The sequence below is a fragment of the Mauremys reevesii genome, linkage group 7 (genome assembly GCF_016161935.1).
Source record: "Mauremys reevesii isolate NIE-2019 linkage group 7, ASM1616193v1, whole genome shotgun sequence".
Taxonomy (NCBI): Eukaryota; Metazoa; Chordata; order Testudines; family Geoemydidae; genus Mauremys; species Mauremys reevesii.
The window spans coordinates 109480260-109498548 of record NC_052629.1 but is presented as its reverse complement, the minus strand read 5'-3'; the positions used below and the strand labels follow the sequence as shown (position 1 = coordinate 109498548).

The window sequence follows — 18289 nt, the reverse complement described above, 5'->3', positions numbered from 1 at the left end:
GGGGCGATGCCTCATACCAGTGGCTGAATCTTGACCCATCCTGTGCCGCGTTTCTGCACATATCTGTGACATTAATTAAAAAGGACTCTGTTACAACTACACCTCTACCCCGATATAACACGACCTGATATAACACAAATTCGGATATAACACGGAAAAGCAGCACTCCGGGCGGGGCAGGGGCTGCACACTCCAGTGGATCAAACAAAGTTTGATATAACGCGGTTTCACCTATAACGCGGTAATATTTTTTGGCTGCCAAGGACAGCGTTATATCAGGGTACAGGTGTATAGGAAGGGTAGAAGTAAACTAACAAACATTTCAAGAAGACTTTTTCTCAAATAAACATTGCAACATACAGTGTGGCTTCGAACCTCATTATACTCCCTACATCTTTCTTTATAATCTGTAATTCATAAAGCTGTAAAGAACTTGCAAACTGTGAGATTTAGATTTCAAGCTCTTCAAATCTGGGTCCTTGTTTACAGACTTGTCGGCAAAGTGTCTAGCACATTGTTGGTGCAATATGAATTATAAATAGCAATAATATTGCTACTGATGAATCCTGCTTCAGCTACATTATTTCTACAGGACATGTTTATCAGTCTTGTTAGCACTACTGCCATTAAGCAGACAGAGAAACACATGCACCAGAGATGTCTGAAGCATTAGTATAATGAGCAAAATTGGCTACATCAGAATGTAACAGCCATGCAAGAGGGCATGGTATTGCTGCTCAGTACATGAATAAAGAGGAATGGCACATGAAATAGCTAATCCAATGAAATAATATATCAAGTCATCCAAAATCATCCAAAGCTCTAGTAACTGGTATTGAATGTCATAAACAGCAAATACCAGATGGAAAACTGCTTATTCTTTGCAGAGAGTTTGGTTCACTCATAAAAGAGCAATAATAATCTTTTTTGTGTTCATACTATGCCAGTTAGGAAGAGAGGGTGCAGAAAGGCTGAAACTAATAATTTATAGGCAGCAGCAGAAATAGCTGTTGAGCCACTGAGAAGTTGCAAGTATTTACTGTGTATCCATTTCTCCCCCACATAATGATTTCTAGGCTATTACTTTGCTTTGCTACGGAGGATACAAATAATCCTCCCTAATTTGTATCTGTCCTACTTCATTTATCATTTTAAAAATAACGTTAATGTTTCCTTGGTGTACATGAAAGTGAGCTGTTTTCCTTGCTAGTATCTTTTCAGATAATGGGGAAAGGGGAAGTGGGGTGGTGGAAAGGTATGTGCATGAACTAAGTGAAAGTACATTTTCACAAGTAAGTAATATTTACTCACATAAGACATCCTACTTAACTTTGGAGACTTGGACCCTTGGATAGGCCATTTATACATTTAATAACATGTTTAATTAAGACAATATGTTGTAGTGGTTATTCCCTGAGATTTTCAGTCGTTCTGGGGATTTGGACACTTAATCCCTGTTCATTTTGAGAGAAATTGGACATCCAGACCCCTTAGGCATCTCTGAAAATCTCAGCCTTAACATTTTAGTTTTTGTTCATATTTTAGGATTAATCAAAATAGCTACTAAATAGTATAACATTGGCTCAGTCCTGCTTTGTCTAAAAAGAGCTGCAGTAAAATTCTTATTGATATGATCCAGTGGGAGCAGAATCAGGACTGGTGTTTGGTCATGGTCTGTTAAAAGTATGAGAAACTCAGTGGTTTCACAACATAGGGGTTCATATGAACGTAACACTGTCCACAAACTAATGGCTGTAAGCAAGGATCACACCTTCAACATAAAAGGTTTGATCCAAAGCCCGTTCATATCAGTAGTTAGACTACCATTGACTTTAGCAGGCTTTGTATTATGCACCACAAATACAACCCCCTAGCACTGATCTTAAGGAGAAGTCCTTTAGTTATATGTAACAAGCTACTGTAGTCAATATGCCATTCAGTAGAGGGCAAAAAAGATCACGCAGAGCAAACACCACTGGTTTACCCAAAGATGTTGGACCAGATTCTGTTACCCAAGAAGTCCCCTGGGCTTCAAAAGCAAGGTTGATTTCAATGGAGGAGGGTGAGTAAGTGTGGTTGAATCCGGATGGGGTCAGTTTTGGTTTTGATCCACTTGGGTTCATGGTCATACTCCATCACTGTCACTTAGAGTTTCAAATTAACCCAAAATCTTAAACATTTATCTTGCCCATTATTATTCTCTCTACGAACATGAAGGCAGAGGAAAGATGCTCTTGGATCCTAGACTGATAATTGTTTTAAATTCAGTGGTGAATTATTTTGCGAATTCATCAAATTTCTAGCATTTGATTTAAAGCAATGAATATTCAAATGTGTATTTTAAGTGGGTTGAGTTTTCAGAAATTTTTGTACATAAGGAATATGATGCTACATCATCATCTGAATTATGCTAATATTTGAAAAAAAAATCAAGACAACAGTACACTTTCATGCTGCTTCTGTAATAAGTCAAGTGAATGCAAGAATTGCATAAAAAGCAGAGTACATATCTAGGGACTGCAAACAGATGTACTAATGGAGGTCCCTGTGCCATCCACAGGGTGAAACGCCGGCCCCATTGAAGTCAATGGCAAGCCCCCCAGAGTCCCGATAAAATAAGTGAGACTCTATGCAGAATGCTTCAGTACATCTGTTTGCAGGATCAGGGTTTTACATTGTAGATAAAGGCCTAGATCCTTGGCAACAGCTGAGGAACACACAAGACAACTCAGCTGGGGAGAAGGGAAGATGGGAGTTTAGCCTTTACATTTGCCCAGTCATGGATAAACAGATGTCTCCAAGAACAGATCTTTGCTTGTATTCATATTACTCTTTAATCCACCAAGTAATTAGGCAGATAGTTCTGCTTTACTATCAAAGTCAGATTCTCTTCACACTTACACAGTGATGGGACACTAGATGGGGAGGGCTCTGAGTTACTAAAGAGATTTATTTCCCAGGTATCTGCCTGGTGGGTCTTGCCCACATGCTCAGGGTCTAAACTATTGCAATATTTGTGGTAAGGAAGGCATTTTCCCCCTTGTCACATTGGCAGAGACCTTTGGGGTTTTTCGCCTTCCTCTTCATCATGGAGCATGGGTCACTTGTAGGTTTAAACTAGTTTAAATGGTGGATTCTCTGAATCTTGCAGTCCTTATACCATAATTTGAGGACTTCAGTAACTCAGCCAGAGGTTCAGGAATCTATTTCAGGAGTGAGTGGGTGAGGTTCTGTGGCCTGCAATGTGCAGGAGGTCAGACTAGATTTGGGGATCTCAACCTTTTTCTTGCTGAGGCCCCTCTCAATGTGCTATAAAAATACCAGGGCCCAACGGGGCAGGGAGGGGGGAAATCGGGACTCTGGGCCAGGGCGGGACCCTTGGGTATAGGCATAGTATTACTTCTATTTGGTGAGGCGAGGGCTGGCGGGGCTCAAGCCAGCTCTGCACAGCGGGGTCCAGGGAGGGCGCGCCTCAGGACTCAGGACTCACTCAGGAGGCCACCCAGCCTGTCTGGGTTGTAGGGGGGAGCAACCAAAAATATAACTCAAAGGAGGGGACTCAGCTCAAAAAGTTTGAAAATCGCTCAGAGCACAGGGAGGGGGTAGCTAGGGGCTGTGTGTGGCAGGGGAGTAGCTCAGGATGCAGAGAGGGGGGTAGTTAGGGGCTGTGTGCGGGCAGGGCAGTAGCTCAGGGTGCAGGGAGATGGGTAGTTAGGGGCAGTGTGCGGGGAGGGGAGTAGTTCAGGGTGCAGGGAGGGGGTAGGTAGTTAGGGGCTGTGTGCAGGCAGGGGGGTATCTCAGTGTGCAGGGAGGGGGGTAGTTAGGGGCTGTGTGAGGGCAGGGGGGTAGCTCAGGGTGCAGGGAAGGGGAGAGCTAGGGGCTGTGTGACGGGGAGTAGCTCAGGACGCAGAGAGGGGGGTAGCTAGGGGCTGTGTGCGGGCAGGGGAGTAGCTCAGGGTGCAGAGAGGGGGGCAGCTAGGGGCTGTGTGCAGGCAGGGGGGTAGGTCAGGGTGCAGGGAGCGGAGGTAGCTAGGGGCTGTGTGTGGCAGGGGAGTAGCTCAGGGTGCAGGGAAGGGGGGAACTAGGGGCTGTGTTCAGGTGGGTGGGGGCTTCCGGCTTCAGCACCCTGCTACTCCTGGCTTCCGGGGGAGGTTTGCCATCTTCAGCCCCACGCCGCTTCCAGATTTGGGGCCTTGGGTGGGGGGAAGTGGCATCAGCCCCACACCGCTACCTGCTTGGGGGGGATGCTGCTCCCGGCTTGGGGTAGGGGGGCGCCAGCTTCAATCCCGCATGCCGCTCTCTGCTTCAGAGCTGGGGCTTGGGGCACCAGGGTTCAGCCGCAGGGCTCCACGGCCCCCCTGAATGGGTTCTGGTTGAGAACTGCTGCAATAGTACATATTGGCATGACAGATGTATATAGATCTATGCAACAAAGCCCATTCATTATTTTAGATATGGGTGAGGAGGTAGGGAGAAATTGCCATTATTTACATACATAAGCAGTTAGCTTAATTAACGTTCTAAATTATCCCTGCAATAAAAGAAAAAAAAAACACTTTCATTTATAGATTCAAAAAAAGGTTTCTAGGAAGACAAAAGATACCAGAGACAGGAACCATGAACAAAAAAGACAAAATGAAATGACCTGCTACTGACATAGAAATCCCCTTAGTAATAGACAACTTACCATCTCAATGCAGTTGAGAATTAGAAGCTTTCTAACATCTGATTTTTTGGTAATGATTTTTAAAAAGATCATAAATATTAGAAGCTATTTTCTTGCCCATCTGATTGTACTCTTCAATCTGGGGACAAATAAGAACAGAAATGATAATTTCTATGTTTATAATGCTCCCCTAGCCCTGACCCAAAGGAAAACATCACTAGACAAGATGAAATCAATTATACAACAGATAATTTTGCTGGACAATTAGACCTATTGTTTTTAAAGGCCGGCCTTGCTTTTGCACATAATTATGCCTATCATTGACAGGTGCACACACCCATGGCTTCTGAAGGAAACTAACCACCTGTGTCCTTATGTAATGCTGACAGACGCTGGTCCTCAGCAGGTGGGATCGAACCCCGGGACCTCTGGAGCTTAGTGCATGAACCTGTGAACTTGTACCGCATGAGCTAAAAGCCAGCTGGCTGTTAGCTAAGGCTGTAGAGCAGACTCAATCTCTTTCTCTTGAAGTGGATTTGGTGCCACTAGATGGGACAGAACACCACACCCAGGAGTGGGTTACATTTAGGCCTGGTCTACACTACGCGTTTAAACTGGTTTAAGAAGCGTAAAACCGATTTAACGCCACACCAAGAGGCCCTTTATATCGATATAAAGGGCTCTTTAAACCGGTTTCTGTACTCCTCCCTAACGAGAGGAGTAGCGCTAGTATCGGAATTACCATATCGGATTAGGATTAGTGTGGCCGCAGATCGACGGTATTGGCCTCTGGGTGGTATCCCACAGTGCACCACTGACCGTTCTGGACAGCAATCTGAACTCGGATGCAGTGGCCAGGTAGACAGGAAAAGCCCCGCAAACTTTTGAATATTTCCTGTTTGCCCAGCGTGGAGCTCTGATCAGCACGGGTGGCGATGCAGTCCGAAATCAATATAAAAAAAGAGCTCCAGCATGGTCCATGCGGATGTGATCGCTGTAAGGGCAGGCAAATCTGTTCTATCAGCGCTCCGTTACAGAAGATGAAATTCAAAATCATTTTTAAAAAATCTCCACACAGATGCCATAGCAGGGACTCAGCGCACTGCTGCGTGACAAGCGTAACGGAAAGCCAAATAATCAAATGGACGCTCATGTAGGGGGGACTGGAGCGGGGACTGGAGGACTCAAGCAATCCCACAGTGCCTGCAGTCTCCGAAAAGCATTTGCATTCTTGGCTGAGCTCCAAATGCTTCTAGGGTCAAACACAGTGTCCGCGGTGGTTCAGGGCATAGCTCGGCAATTTACGTACCCCCCCACCCACCCGCAGAAGTGAAAGGGAAAACAATCCTCTCTTGACTCTTTTACACGTCACCCTATCTTTACTGAATGCTGCAGATAGACGCGATGCTGCAGCAGTCAACACCAACATCCTTGCTCCCCACCCCACCATGGGTGGCTGATGGTGCAATATGGCTGATATCCATCATCATCAGCAGCCTACTGGCACATGGGGCAGTGCAAAAGGATTGGTAACCATGCCGACTAGCATTCAGTGAGGTCAATCATGGGCGCCTGTGTAAAAAGCTCCTGATTTTTCCTGGTAGATAGTGCAGTATGGCTGGTAACCGTCTTCATCATAGCAAAAGGGGGCTGAGCTCCATCAGCCCCCACCCTTCATGTGTAAAGAAAAGATTCAATTGTCCCTGGACTAGCAGCGGGATGCTGGGTTCCTCTCCTCCACACTGCTTAATGTCCTGTCTGGACTATCATAGCAGCTGGAGGCTGCCTTCCACTCATTTCTCACTAACAAGTCACTGTGTCTTATTCCTGCATTCTTTATTACTTCATCACACAAGTGGGGGGACACTGCTACGGTAGCCCAGGAAGGCTGGGGGAAGAATGGAATCAACAGGTGGGGTTGTTGCAGGAGCACCCCCTGTGAATAGCATACAGCTCATAATTTCTGCTGGATCTGACACAGAGCAGCTGTGCTCTCTGGTTCTAAGATACAGTGGTTCTCTAGTACACTTGCCCATATTCTAGGCAGGACTGATTCTATTTTTAGATACCAAAAAGGAAGGATTGACTCAGGGAGTCATTCCCAATTTTGGCTTTTGCGCCCCTGGCTGATCTCAGCCAGGGGCACTTATGACAGCAGCAAATGGTGCAGTGCAAAAGGACTGGTAACCATGATCATTTTATTACCAATTTATGGTATGGTAGATGGTACAGTATGGCTGGTAACCATCTCTGTTGTCATGCAAAAGCAAAAGCATGCTGCTGTGTAGCGCTACTGAATCGCCTCTGTCAGCGGCAGCTAGTACACATATGGTGACAGTCACAAAAGGCAAAACAGGCTCCATGATTGCCATGCTATGGCATCTGCCAGGGCAATCCAGGGAAAAAAGCCACGAAATGCTTGTCTGCCGTTGCTTTCCCAGAGGAAGGAGTGACTGACGACATTTACCCAGAACCACCTGAGACAATGATTTTTGCCCCATCAGGCACTGGGATCTCAACCCGGAAATTCCAAGGGGCGGGGGAGGCTGCGGGAACTATAGGATAGCTATGGAATAGCTACCCACAGTGCAACGCTCCAGAAGTCGACGCTAGCCTCAGACCGTGGACGCACATCACCGATTTAATGTGTTTAGTGTGGCCGCGCGCACTCGATTTTATACAATCTGTTTTGCTAAACCGGTTTATGTAAAATCGGAATAATCCCGTAGTGTAGACGTACCCTTATATTAACTAATGTGTGGGCATCCAAGAGTTTGAATTTGTACCCAGAAAGGCCATTCACTTTTACTGGTGAAAATTCAGCCTCCTGCATGACCACCATTGGAAGAGCAAATGCAAGTAAGGGACATTTTTATACCATGCTTGTGTAGTTTTGCATTTGAAAAGCAGAGGCACAAGTATGTGAGTGAATAATTTTGCATGTGTGCTGCTTCAGCTAAGCAAAATCTGACTTGAAAATGTGCCCTTTAATTTCAATACATAACAATCCTGTTATTGAACTGGAGCTGTGCAGAACTAGAGATGGAGCTTCAAGTGTCAGATGATTTGCAAAAAGTACTGGATTAAATGAGTTCCCATGCTTTTGGTGGACTATATCACAAATAGAGATAGACTGAAGTTGCAAAAATTGGATCAAGACCTGTTGTGAAATCCTGACCCCATTGAAGTCAATGGGACTTTTTCCTTTGACTTCAGTGAGGCCAGGATTTCTCACCTGAACTTCCCCGATGTTCAAATCCTGGGTTTTTATTTGGCCTGTTATATAGCTGGGGAACAGTTGTACAGTTAAAATCTGGAGCTGAATTTCCCTTAGGACAATAGTGTTTGGAACTGTAGTTTTGGTTTTGATCGTCTCTCAGCACAAATAATATTAACATCCTTTTAATTCTGTTATCTTGAGAAACAAAAAAATACACGACTGTCTCATATATATATAAGATCGCAGGCAGTATAGTAAAGACATGCTTCTATCATGATTTATTCATATCCCTTTCTCCATATTAAAATAGTAGCCACCACTAGGAACATAAAATGAAAAATAGTAGTGGTTCAAAGTGAGGGGTAAGAACAAGATTCTCAGCTGCTGTAAATGAGCACAGCTCCTTTCACTTCAGTAGCCCTACACCCATTTATACCTGGTAAGAATCAGGCCCTAATTTCCCATATTTGTAGTTCAGGCTGTAAAATATTTCAGAGTAACTGAGGTATATCATTAGGATTTCCTTTCACCTGTTAGTTTTTTGTACTATTCAAAGCCAAATCCCAGAATTTCACTGTAAAAATAAGATGTTTAGCTATTTGTCCTAATGTAAAGAGAAAAGGATGATAAAGAATGTATCTCCCGATTAACAGAACAAAATGTTGCAAAATGAGTGACATATATATACACATTACTTTACGACGGGATTACAAACCTCCTATATAAATGTAAGAAGTCTCTGATCTTAAATTCCAAACTGCATTATTCATATAGAGCTTATTAAAAATAAATAGGAAGAAATCTTCATCTCCACATCCTTCCTACAGATCTCTCTCATCTTAGGACAGATACTGTATGTTGTCACCCGTAACACAGGAAAAAAAGAAAAATACAAATGCAAATTATTTTCTGTGGGAAGCAGTGCTAAGTGTAGATCTGTAGTCAAACATGCACATTCAAGCTGAATTATACTGTCCTTTGGGGCAGAATGTCAGAGCTGAAATCCTGAAAGAGTGCAGCTACTAAATCCATAGACACTACTCTGCAGCTCCATTCACAAAATGTAGATGCCCACTCTGTACTTTGGAGTCTATCATCACGTTTGATCAGAAAGTGGGGTTGATTAAAATAGCTCACTTTCCATTCTCTCCTAAGCTTGGTGAGGAAAAAGTAACAACAAAAATATCAAAAGACAGATGTTGTCACAGTAAGATTGTCCAAAACTTAGATGAATGGCAAGCCAGGATGGGTAGGAGACCAGTGGTAAGATTTGTCACACTGTGAGGAATTTTGTATTTCCTTCACAGATTCAATCAATTGAATTTTGGCCAGGTTGGGTGCTTGAGTGTCTGGAAGGAACAAAATGTGGTGAGGTAGATCAGCATAGATCTATTTATTCCAATGTAGTCATGCCAATTTACATCCACTGAGGCTCAGGTTCAACACATCCTTTAGCTGAATTTCAGTCATTTATGCTGCCTGTGACTCTGAAGAAGTTTTGTCTGGTAACCTCGATCCATGTCTCTCCTGTCTTGAAAGATCTATTATAGTCCACCAAAGTTCTTATACTACTCTCAGACCATGGTATCTGAGCCTGGTCCAGTAGGGCATTAAGCACTGGGACTAGCATCTGTCACATGTGGTTCATTCTCCCTCTCAGATTCTCCACAGAAGGATAATTGTGTGTACAGTACAGTATTTAGTTTTGGTAGGATTGGGAGGGGGGTTGATATGTTTTGTTTTTTAATGTACCCATTGCTCTGTGTTTATGTTTGACAAGGAAAAGTGAAAGTGCACCTTGCACTTTGAAGGTGGCAAGATTTGGAGTCCTTAGTTCCTGTGACAGTTCATTCCGAAGTCCCTGAGAAAGCACCGTCTCCTGCACACATGAGCTTTAGCCTGATGATAGGACATCCCATTGTGCCTGAGGAACAGAGTTGTCAACCATGGAGAGTTCCAAACTTTTTCTGTTCAGAAATATTGACGTTTTGGTTTGACTTGGTAAACTGAATCATGTTTCATTTTGGGTCAGCATTGAACTGCATCTGACTGAGCTTCCACATGGGAGCTGCACTTCAGGTATCATAGGCCCCCATTCTCATCTATGGACCAGGCACCTCAGCCAGACTATATCTTCAATGATGCACCACAATCATAGGACTTCCATAACACAATGCAGCAGTTCAATCAGAGAGGAGACCCTGGTGCATCCCAGGTGATGTAGTCCACCCATAAGCAGCTCCTAATGGTTGTCTCAGTTACAATGAAGGTTGCATTAATCCCTACAGCAGCCCAAAATTGACTTACCCCTCTCCTCTTGGGCCTTTTTTCCTCTTCTGCTGTGCCTCTTACAGGGACAGCATAAAAGCTCACCACAAATTATTAAAGCAGGTGCCTAAAATGAGTTATGTATATTCACGTTTAGGCACCTGATTTTCAAACACCCACAACTCAAGTTGACTTAAGTAGGAGCCACTAGATGCTTATCACCTCTGAAAATCAGGGGACTTTTATAGGTTCCTAACTTTAGGCAACCCAAGTTTGAAAATGTTATTTTTGGCTTCTCCCAGTCATGAAGGCCTCAACTATTTGTCCACAAAAGTGAGTAAGTTTATTATGAGATTATAAAACGTTGATTACATCTCCACCCTCCTCTAGAGTTCAACTCCATCACTTGTTACAATTCAACAATCCTTGTCTGAAAAAGCATGGATGGGGTCCAGTAAAATTTATGCAGAATTTGAAACTGCCAAAACTTTAATCTGGTTTTCCTAGCAGGCAGATAAGGAACAATCATTCTCTTTCATTGACCATCTTGTATTTCTTCCTGCAATATTTGATCTCATTTAAATTTAAGTTTGACAAGAATTGTACTTGGGCAGAAATGATTTAATAATTGGGCTTGTCATACGGAAGGAACTAAATGCACGGTTACTCTTATATCTCTGAGCAATATAATCATGGAGGAAGACTGATGATCAGATAAGCCCATGGATTTTAAGTATAGTACGTGTCATTATAATCAGGCACAGGGCATTATTTGATAATTGTTCTGTTTCTCCAATGTTCCCAGCTTTAGCTTGGCACAGGAGAGAAAGGGATTGACATGGAACCTTTTACAACTACCTGATTTGCAGGGTGAATCTGCACTAATATTGGTTAAAGCAACTTGGAGGCTTCTCTGACTTACACTAACTGGCTATGGTCCCTAAGAAACTACATACCAGCTGGAAATAGCCAGAGCCCAGCACTTTCCAGCCATGCCTATCCCCATCGTGACAGGCCTCAGCACTGGGGCTGAGTAGGAGAGGTAGAGAGTGGTGCAGAAGCCAGCGCCAGATGAGAGCTCTCTCACACCAGGGAACTCTCAGCTAGCCAGATCTGGCAGCTTTCTGTTCCACTGTACCTTGCAGCTAAGAATCTTGCCCAATCTATCCAACCCAAAACACTTTCAGAAATATGGTAAAGTGAAGTCAATGCAATGGCAAAAATCCCATTGATTTAAATGAGGCCAAGATTTCACCCGTCGGAATTAGTTCAAACCTGCTCCTTGAATTCTTTGAACCTTTTAATATTCAGTGTTGTTTGGGAATGATAAAACTCAGTTAAGACATATTTAAGATAAATAACAGTAATGTTACAAAGGCAGCTCTCCTCACAGTTTTCTTTTTCAGGCTAAAACAAGATAGTATCTGAATATTAACAAAAAGCACTTCATTCTGCTAGATAGTTGAACCCATAAATTTAAGTGAAATACTATGTAATGAAGTAGAAGCAAAGTGTGACACCTGGAGTTTATATGTCTGTAGACTCTGATTATTACTAGAACATGACAGAAAGACTTTTATGTTCATCTCCCTCAAAAACAAAATGTTATAGACTCATAGACTTTAAGGTCAGAAGGGACCATTATGATCATCTAGTCTGACCTCCTGCACAATGCAGGCCACAGAATCTCACCCACCCACTCCTGTAACAACCTCCTAACCTATGTCTGAGTTATTGAAGTCCTCAAATCGTGGTTTAAAGACCTCAAGGTGCAGAGAATCCTCCAGCAAGTAACCCGTGCCCCATGCTGCAGAGGGAGGCGAAAAACCTCCAGAGGCTCTGCCAATCTTTCCTGGAGGAAAATTCCTTCCCGACCCCAAATATGGTGATCAGTTAAACCCTGAGCATGTGGGCAAGACTCACCAACCAGCATCCAGCAGCTAGATCCTTGTGGGTGGACCCTCGTGCCCATGCTGGGTACCAAATTCCTCTGTGGACTATGTTTTCCTGCCCAAAGTTCATTGCAGGATCAGGGCCTGAGATAGACAAGACAAATACAAGTCATAGGATAACATTTTAGTGAGGGGAGAGAGGAGACGAGGAGAAGATTATTGGAAAAATTTGGTTTTAAGAACAAGAGACATGGGTGGATCTGAAGTGTGAGATTGTTCCAGCCAAACAGAATGGACCTCAGAGTAGAAAGCATCAAGTGAAAGGTGTGAAAAAGACATAAAGCGAAAAACACTAGCTGACTGGGACGAGAACAAGTGAAACTCCCATTAAACTCTATAGCCACAAATCCACATCTGAAGTCAGACTCCGATCCTTAGAAAAAATTTGGGGTGAAATCCTGGCTCTATTGAAGTCAATGGAAAAGCTCACAATGAAGTCAGGTGTGCGTTATACCCAGATCAACAGCCTTACATCCTCATTGGCGTAATGTATCTTTACGTCTATAAGTGCACCACTGGTGGTCCTCAAAATGATGTTTGTACACCATAGGATTTTGACTGCTGCTGATGAATAAACCTAGTGGCAATCGGTGCCATCGGCTGAAGAATAGTAATGCAGAATTCTGGCATGGAAGTGCTCTATCTGTGGCACCTGCAGTGAATGAATTGACTTAAATGGAACTAAGGGAGTGGAACACTAAAATAAATACAAAGTACAAATGGAAATGCTTAGTTAGTCTATTTTCTCTTTGGTGTGTAACTTCTATATATCCCAAAGGCAGGTTCCATATACCTTCAGGAAGAACACCAGTTTGCCATATTTGTTTCTTTTTACTACTACCTAATTTAAAACAAATAAAAATGTTGACAAAATACCAAGATTTGCAAGGAATAATTTACTGCATGAATGATATTTTAATTCACTAATAAGATACACCAGGGTTTGAAATATTGGACAATTATTCACACTGATACGCTGTGTTAGTCACAACACCTGAGCATGAGTTATTGCACAGCAATGTAAGCCTTAATAGCTTTAATTGCAATTATAACTTCATTTGTATGTTAGGTGAGTTTGTGAGGTGATTTTAAGGGGACTATTCGAAGGGCAATTTACTATTCAGTCTGAGTGAAGAGAGCAGAATCAGTCCCTCTGTGAATTGAAAACCAGATTTGTTTTAAACAATAAATCGGGTGTTCTTAAATACAGCTGGTGGCTTCACAGGGGCTATAAAAAGACTGAGAAGGACTATTAGGACAGAGGAAATGACTTGAAATTAAGTTGGACTTTCGCACATAGAATTAAATCCCAAAGGCCCCTAAAGCAAGGTACTCAAGCAATTCTAACTTTGGGTATATGAGTAGTTTCTCTGAAGCCTGTGACACTATTCATGTGCTTATAGTTAGGTGCCTACCAAACTATCTCATTGAATCAGGGCCAAAGTCTCCCCCTGATGTAAAGGGCTGAGTAAGGGTTAAGTTTCATGCTAGATTCTAGAGCCAGGGCCGCCCAGAGGGGGGGGCAAAGGGGGCAATTTGCCCCGGGCCCCGGGCTCCGCAGGGGCCCCCAAGAGAACAGCGGGGGCTCCCGCCTCCGCCCCTCTCCTGGCGCCTCAGCGCAACAAGCGCCGAGTCTCCGCCGGGGCCCCTGAGCCCCGCCCCGCTCAGAGCCGCGTGGGGAGGGGGCGGGGCTGGGAGCTCTGGGCTGAGTTCTGCTCCCTCCGCTGGGCCCGGCGCCCCCCCCCCCGCCCCCCCCCCACGCGGCTCTGAGCGGGACGGAGCTCAGGCCCCGCCGGCCACACGCTGCGGCTGTTCCGGCGAGGCGCTGGGACTCCGGGTGAGGAGGGAGCCGGGGGTAAGAGGTTGGGGCGGGCGGGGAAGCGGGGCCGCCGCCGGCGCAGCCCGGTCTTGGCGGTAGTCGGCGGCGGGGCCCTTCCGTTCGGGACCCACCGCCAAAGTGCCCAAGACCAGCGGTGGGGCCCCCGCCGCCGAATTACCGCCGAGACCGGGCTGCACTTCAGCGGCGGGTCCTGCCGGGCGGTAATTCGGCGGCGGGGCCCCCGCTGGTTCGGGCACTTCGGTGGCGGGTCCCAGAACGGAAGGGCCCCCCGCCGCCGAAGACCCCGGGCCCCCGGAATCCTCTGGGCGGCCCTGTCTAGAGCTACAGTTATTTCAATCTGATCAATATTTACCACTGTTAATAATGGTTTTAATACTTAGCACATTTCATTTTCAAGCTCTGCAAACATTATTTCATCTCAATGGCCCTGTGAGGAAGATTAGCCAATAGTACTAGCCCAGCTTTACAGATTAGCACAAGCAAGTCAATTGACTTGTCCATGTCTACAGGGTAAATCATTTTCAAAACTGGGAGTATAACTCAGGAGTTCTTCTCTCCTCATCCTGTGTTAATTCCATAATTCATACCCAACCGTCCTAGTTGTTTCTCAGAGAACTTCCCTCACACTGTATCTTTAAACTTTTTAAAGTGCCTTCAGACACTTGCATGACGTGTAATCTAAGTGAAAAATATCGTCTTGATAGTTTTCAGAAACATTGAAACTGTATCAAAATATCCTCCGATTTCTGAGACTTCTGCTGCGCTAATTGGGAAACTATGCAGCTAAATCATGCTAGAGAGACTACACCTGTAACAAATATGTTTCTCATGTGTGGATATTAATATGTAAAATTGCTATAAATATGGAAACATTCATTCTGCCAGAGAAATATCACATTGGAAATAAAGGAAACATTCCAGGAGACATTACACAAACAGTGCAAAAGTTTCTTTTATTTCTTCAGACAAAAATCTACCATTTCTCCAATAGGTAACGTCATGAAAATTCATATTTTCTCTAAGTGAAATTTAATAATTTCTGAATGCATAACCTGTCCTTATTGACAGACATGGTGAAACAGTGTTCTTGAGGCCCAAATTACATAAAACTTCTATTCGACATTTCAGAATTTGCAAGAATTTTTCATATTTTGTCATTTCACAAGACATTGTCACAGTGGTTTAGGTGGTGCCTGTAATTCAAAAGCGATGTTAAAAGTGCCTTATTTTTAATCATTTAAACCATCACTATCTTTTCTCCACACTGTACTTAGAATGGAAAATGCAAGAGCAACAGGCTTCTTCTGTCTCATGTAGCATGAAAATGGAACTGCAACACCTATGGACTAAGCATCACATTGTGATCAGCGGAGTAACTTCTCACTATGCTGTAGCAGACTAAAACCGATGAGGTAATCACGGAGTTCCTTAATCTCTTCAGATCCTCATCATTCCTATTTCAGGTGTTCAGACAAGCAGTTAATCTGCTGGAAAGATTGAAAATGAACTAGCAGTGATTATTTATTCATTCTAAATTGGGTCTCAGGCTAAAGGTTTATGTGGAGAGGCAGATCTTGAAAAAATCCCTCCCTGTTTTAAGATTGTGGTTTTTTTATATTATATCTTTAATAAATAAACTCTAGTTTTGCCATTTATAAAACAAATGGCCAGAAATATACATCTGTACCATACCCTCCCATAGTAAATGGGGCCTGACAGCTCAGAAAACTCCTCATTGGCCTGGTCTAAATGGCAATGATTTACTGTGTCTGAGCATGGCTCTCAAGGATGGACACTTGATCAATTAGTTTTTCAATCACAATGAGCTGGCATGAAGCTGATCACGGTTTGTCCTGGTATACGTCAACCACTAAACTTCACTTGGTATCATCAGCTATGTTGATTTTTGACAACTCTGTTCAGACACAGTAGCACTTTGTAATGTAGGCCTTCAAGGTTCCTCAAAAGAGTTTCCAACTTTCTCCTTGGGTCAGGGAGTGTTCAGTGGATCAAGGGAGGTAGGACTGTTCATCCTGCAGGTGCCACCAATCCGCTGGGAAAGGAGGCATTAATCCTGAAAAGGGATGCATCCCTCCTCCTGCTGGGAACATAGCTTCCTTTAATAGGTGCTATTGGCGCTCTATCACCACTAGGGGGAAGTATGGGGCAATAGGCCCCTCCCCAACTGGTGTGGTGTTGGCGCTAATGCTGCCAGGAACAACACTAACTACACATGGATATACATTGGCATTGGCTGCTTCCTGGCCCCACTCTGTTCCATAGATCCCTGATCCTATGGAGTAGAGGAAATTGGGAAATATATAGTAAAAGATTCTCATCTCCTGCATTCTCTGTCTCATTGTCCACTCAACTTCTGCTCCCTTCTGCCTGCACCGATGGAGGTGAGCATCAGGCTCTTCATTATTAATGCCAATAAAGCATTATGCAATGGTAGTTCCAATGCAGGAGACATACATTTTAGGTTTATATAGTGTGTGTTATTTGTAAATAGCTTGGAAGAAATGCAGTGCATAGATTGGAGTTTTGGAGTGTTCTATTTAAATGAATGCAACATAATTTACAGGATGGAACTCATTAGCTAAATAATTTTTTTGTCATCTCAGTTCCTCTGAGTAATAACTGGAAAAACAACAGGAAAAAAAAGACTCACAAGGTTTTTTTTCCATATTTATTTGACTATAATGAATTTGAACCTCTTTAATCTTTACAGCTCTGTAATAACCAGCAAATAACCCTGCTGCAGAATAATGGCTCCGTAATAAGGAGAACATTCTGTGACTTTCTCAGGTCACATCATCTAAAGATTATTTTATTTCTGCAGTTCAGTCCAAAGTTACATCTCCAATCCTGGTGTCAGATACATGTGCTGGCTTTGTGTTTGTGCAGATCCAATTATAGATCTCTGCCTAGAATAGCTGAACCCTGGCAAATGAGGCCACACGGTGGTTCGGATCTGTGATTATTTGTTCTCTGCACCATTGATTAGAGATAATCACCGTTAATTGGAGAGGGATCTGCCATCTTGTATTCAGATGCAGCTTACTACAAAGGAGGCGCAGACACTGGGCTCTCCCCTCAGGCTGTACATTTGTTCTTCCTTGGTCTGTAGTTGACTCTTATTAGGAAATAAAGGCAATTGTCAGTGAAAACGAATAAACTAGATTTATTAAGCAAAATACAAAAAAATATTGTATGAGACCACACACCTGTGAGCAGTGTTTCTGGGGTTTGAATGTATTGACAATAAGAAAACATAAAGCCTCATCCAAGCTTCCTTTATAATCTGCTGCTACTAGAGTTTTTAGGTCAGGTCTGCCCAGTCCATCCTCCAAAAACTATCTGCCACAGGGCTGCAGCATCAGTTGGAAGGCCTTCCCCTCCAGCCTTTATGCTGCTGACAGGTGTTGTGGGACAGGGCTAGCTTTGGCCCCTGTACCCATGTGGAGAATTAACCCCTTCCTGCACCCATGCAGTGTGGAGATTATTCGATCAAAGATATAGGCATGGAATCCATGAAACATAAACATCAAAATGATGATCAATAATGTAGTATAGTAGAGACAAAGAGAGAGAGTTGGGAGCACTGGCCTGGTGAAAGATCTGAGGCCTGACCCAGAGGCTGTGAACCAAAGTCAGGCCAGGTATTAAAGCAGATGTTTACAAATTCACTGTCCAGTACACGAACTTGGCAAAATTGTTGTAAGTGTACTAGGCACTAGATATTTATGTAAATATATTCCAGCTAGTACAGATACATCCCAATCTAGCACAAGATAAGATGGTTTGACCAAACAATGAATTGGGATGTTTTGTCTAAGATATCAGGAACAAGGAGAGGTAACAAACAGATGTCATAAAATATGTGAGATGGTATGTAAGTTGTGTATATTAGTTATTTGTTTTCGTCTATAAATGAAGGGCTACTTTGCCTTAATTCTTTGCTTGGCTGAGGGGGCAGTGGAGAGTCCCGTCACTGACTGAGCTGTTTCTTGCCACAGAGCACTCAGGTGTTAGCATACCTATAACCATGGAGCCAGGACGCTAGGACCGTGTCTTGACAGCAATAAACCTGGCTGAGTGCTTTTGTCCCTGAACCATGCCTGTGGTCTTTCTTTATGAGGAACGTCAAAGTCTGCTGAACTAACATGCTGCACTACCTCCTAATAACATTGAAGCTTCCAGGACAGAAGCCCTGAGCAGCCTAAACAGCACTACCCAGGCAACAACATTTCAGCTGAACCAGCTATCTGCACAGAGCTGGGAAATCACGCTGAAAGAACTCACAAACATGCAAGTCAACTGACAACAGGTATCACTTAAAA

At 43.6% G+C, this 18289-nt stretch overlaps 1 long non-coding RNA gene across 1 annotated transcript in view; it reads left to right on the top strand.

The window, feature by feature from the left end:
- The window catches only part of LOC120368563, a 54633-nt gene extending 39388 nt beyond the window's left edge, over nt 1–15245 (top strand). Inside the window, exon 3 of the long non-coding RNA XR_005582646.1 lies at nt 15221–15245. This is a non-coding gene — a long non-coding RNA (uncharacterized LOC120368563). The remainder of the gene's footprint in view (nt 1–15220) is intronic.
- The last annotated feature ends 3044 nt before the right edge of the window (nt 15246–18289 follow it).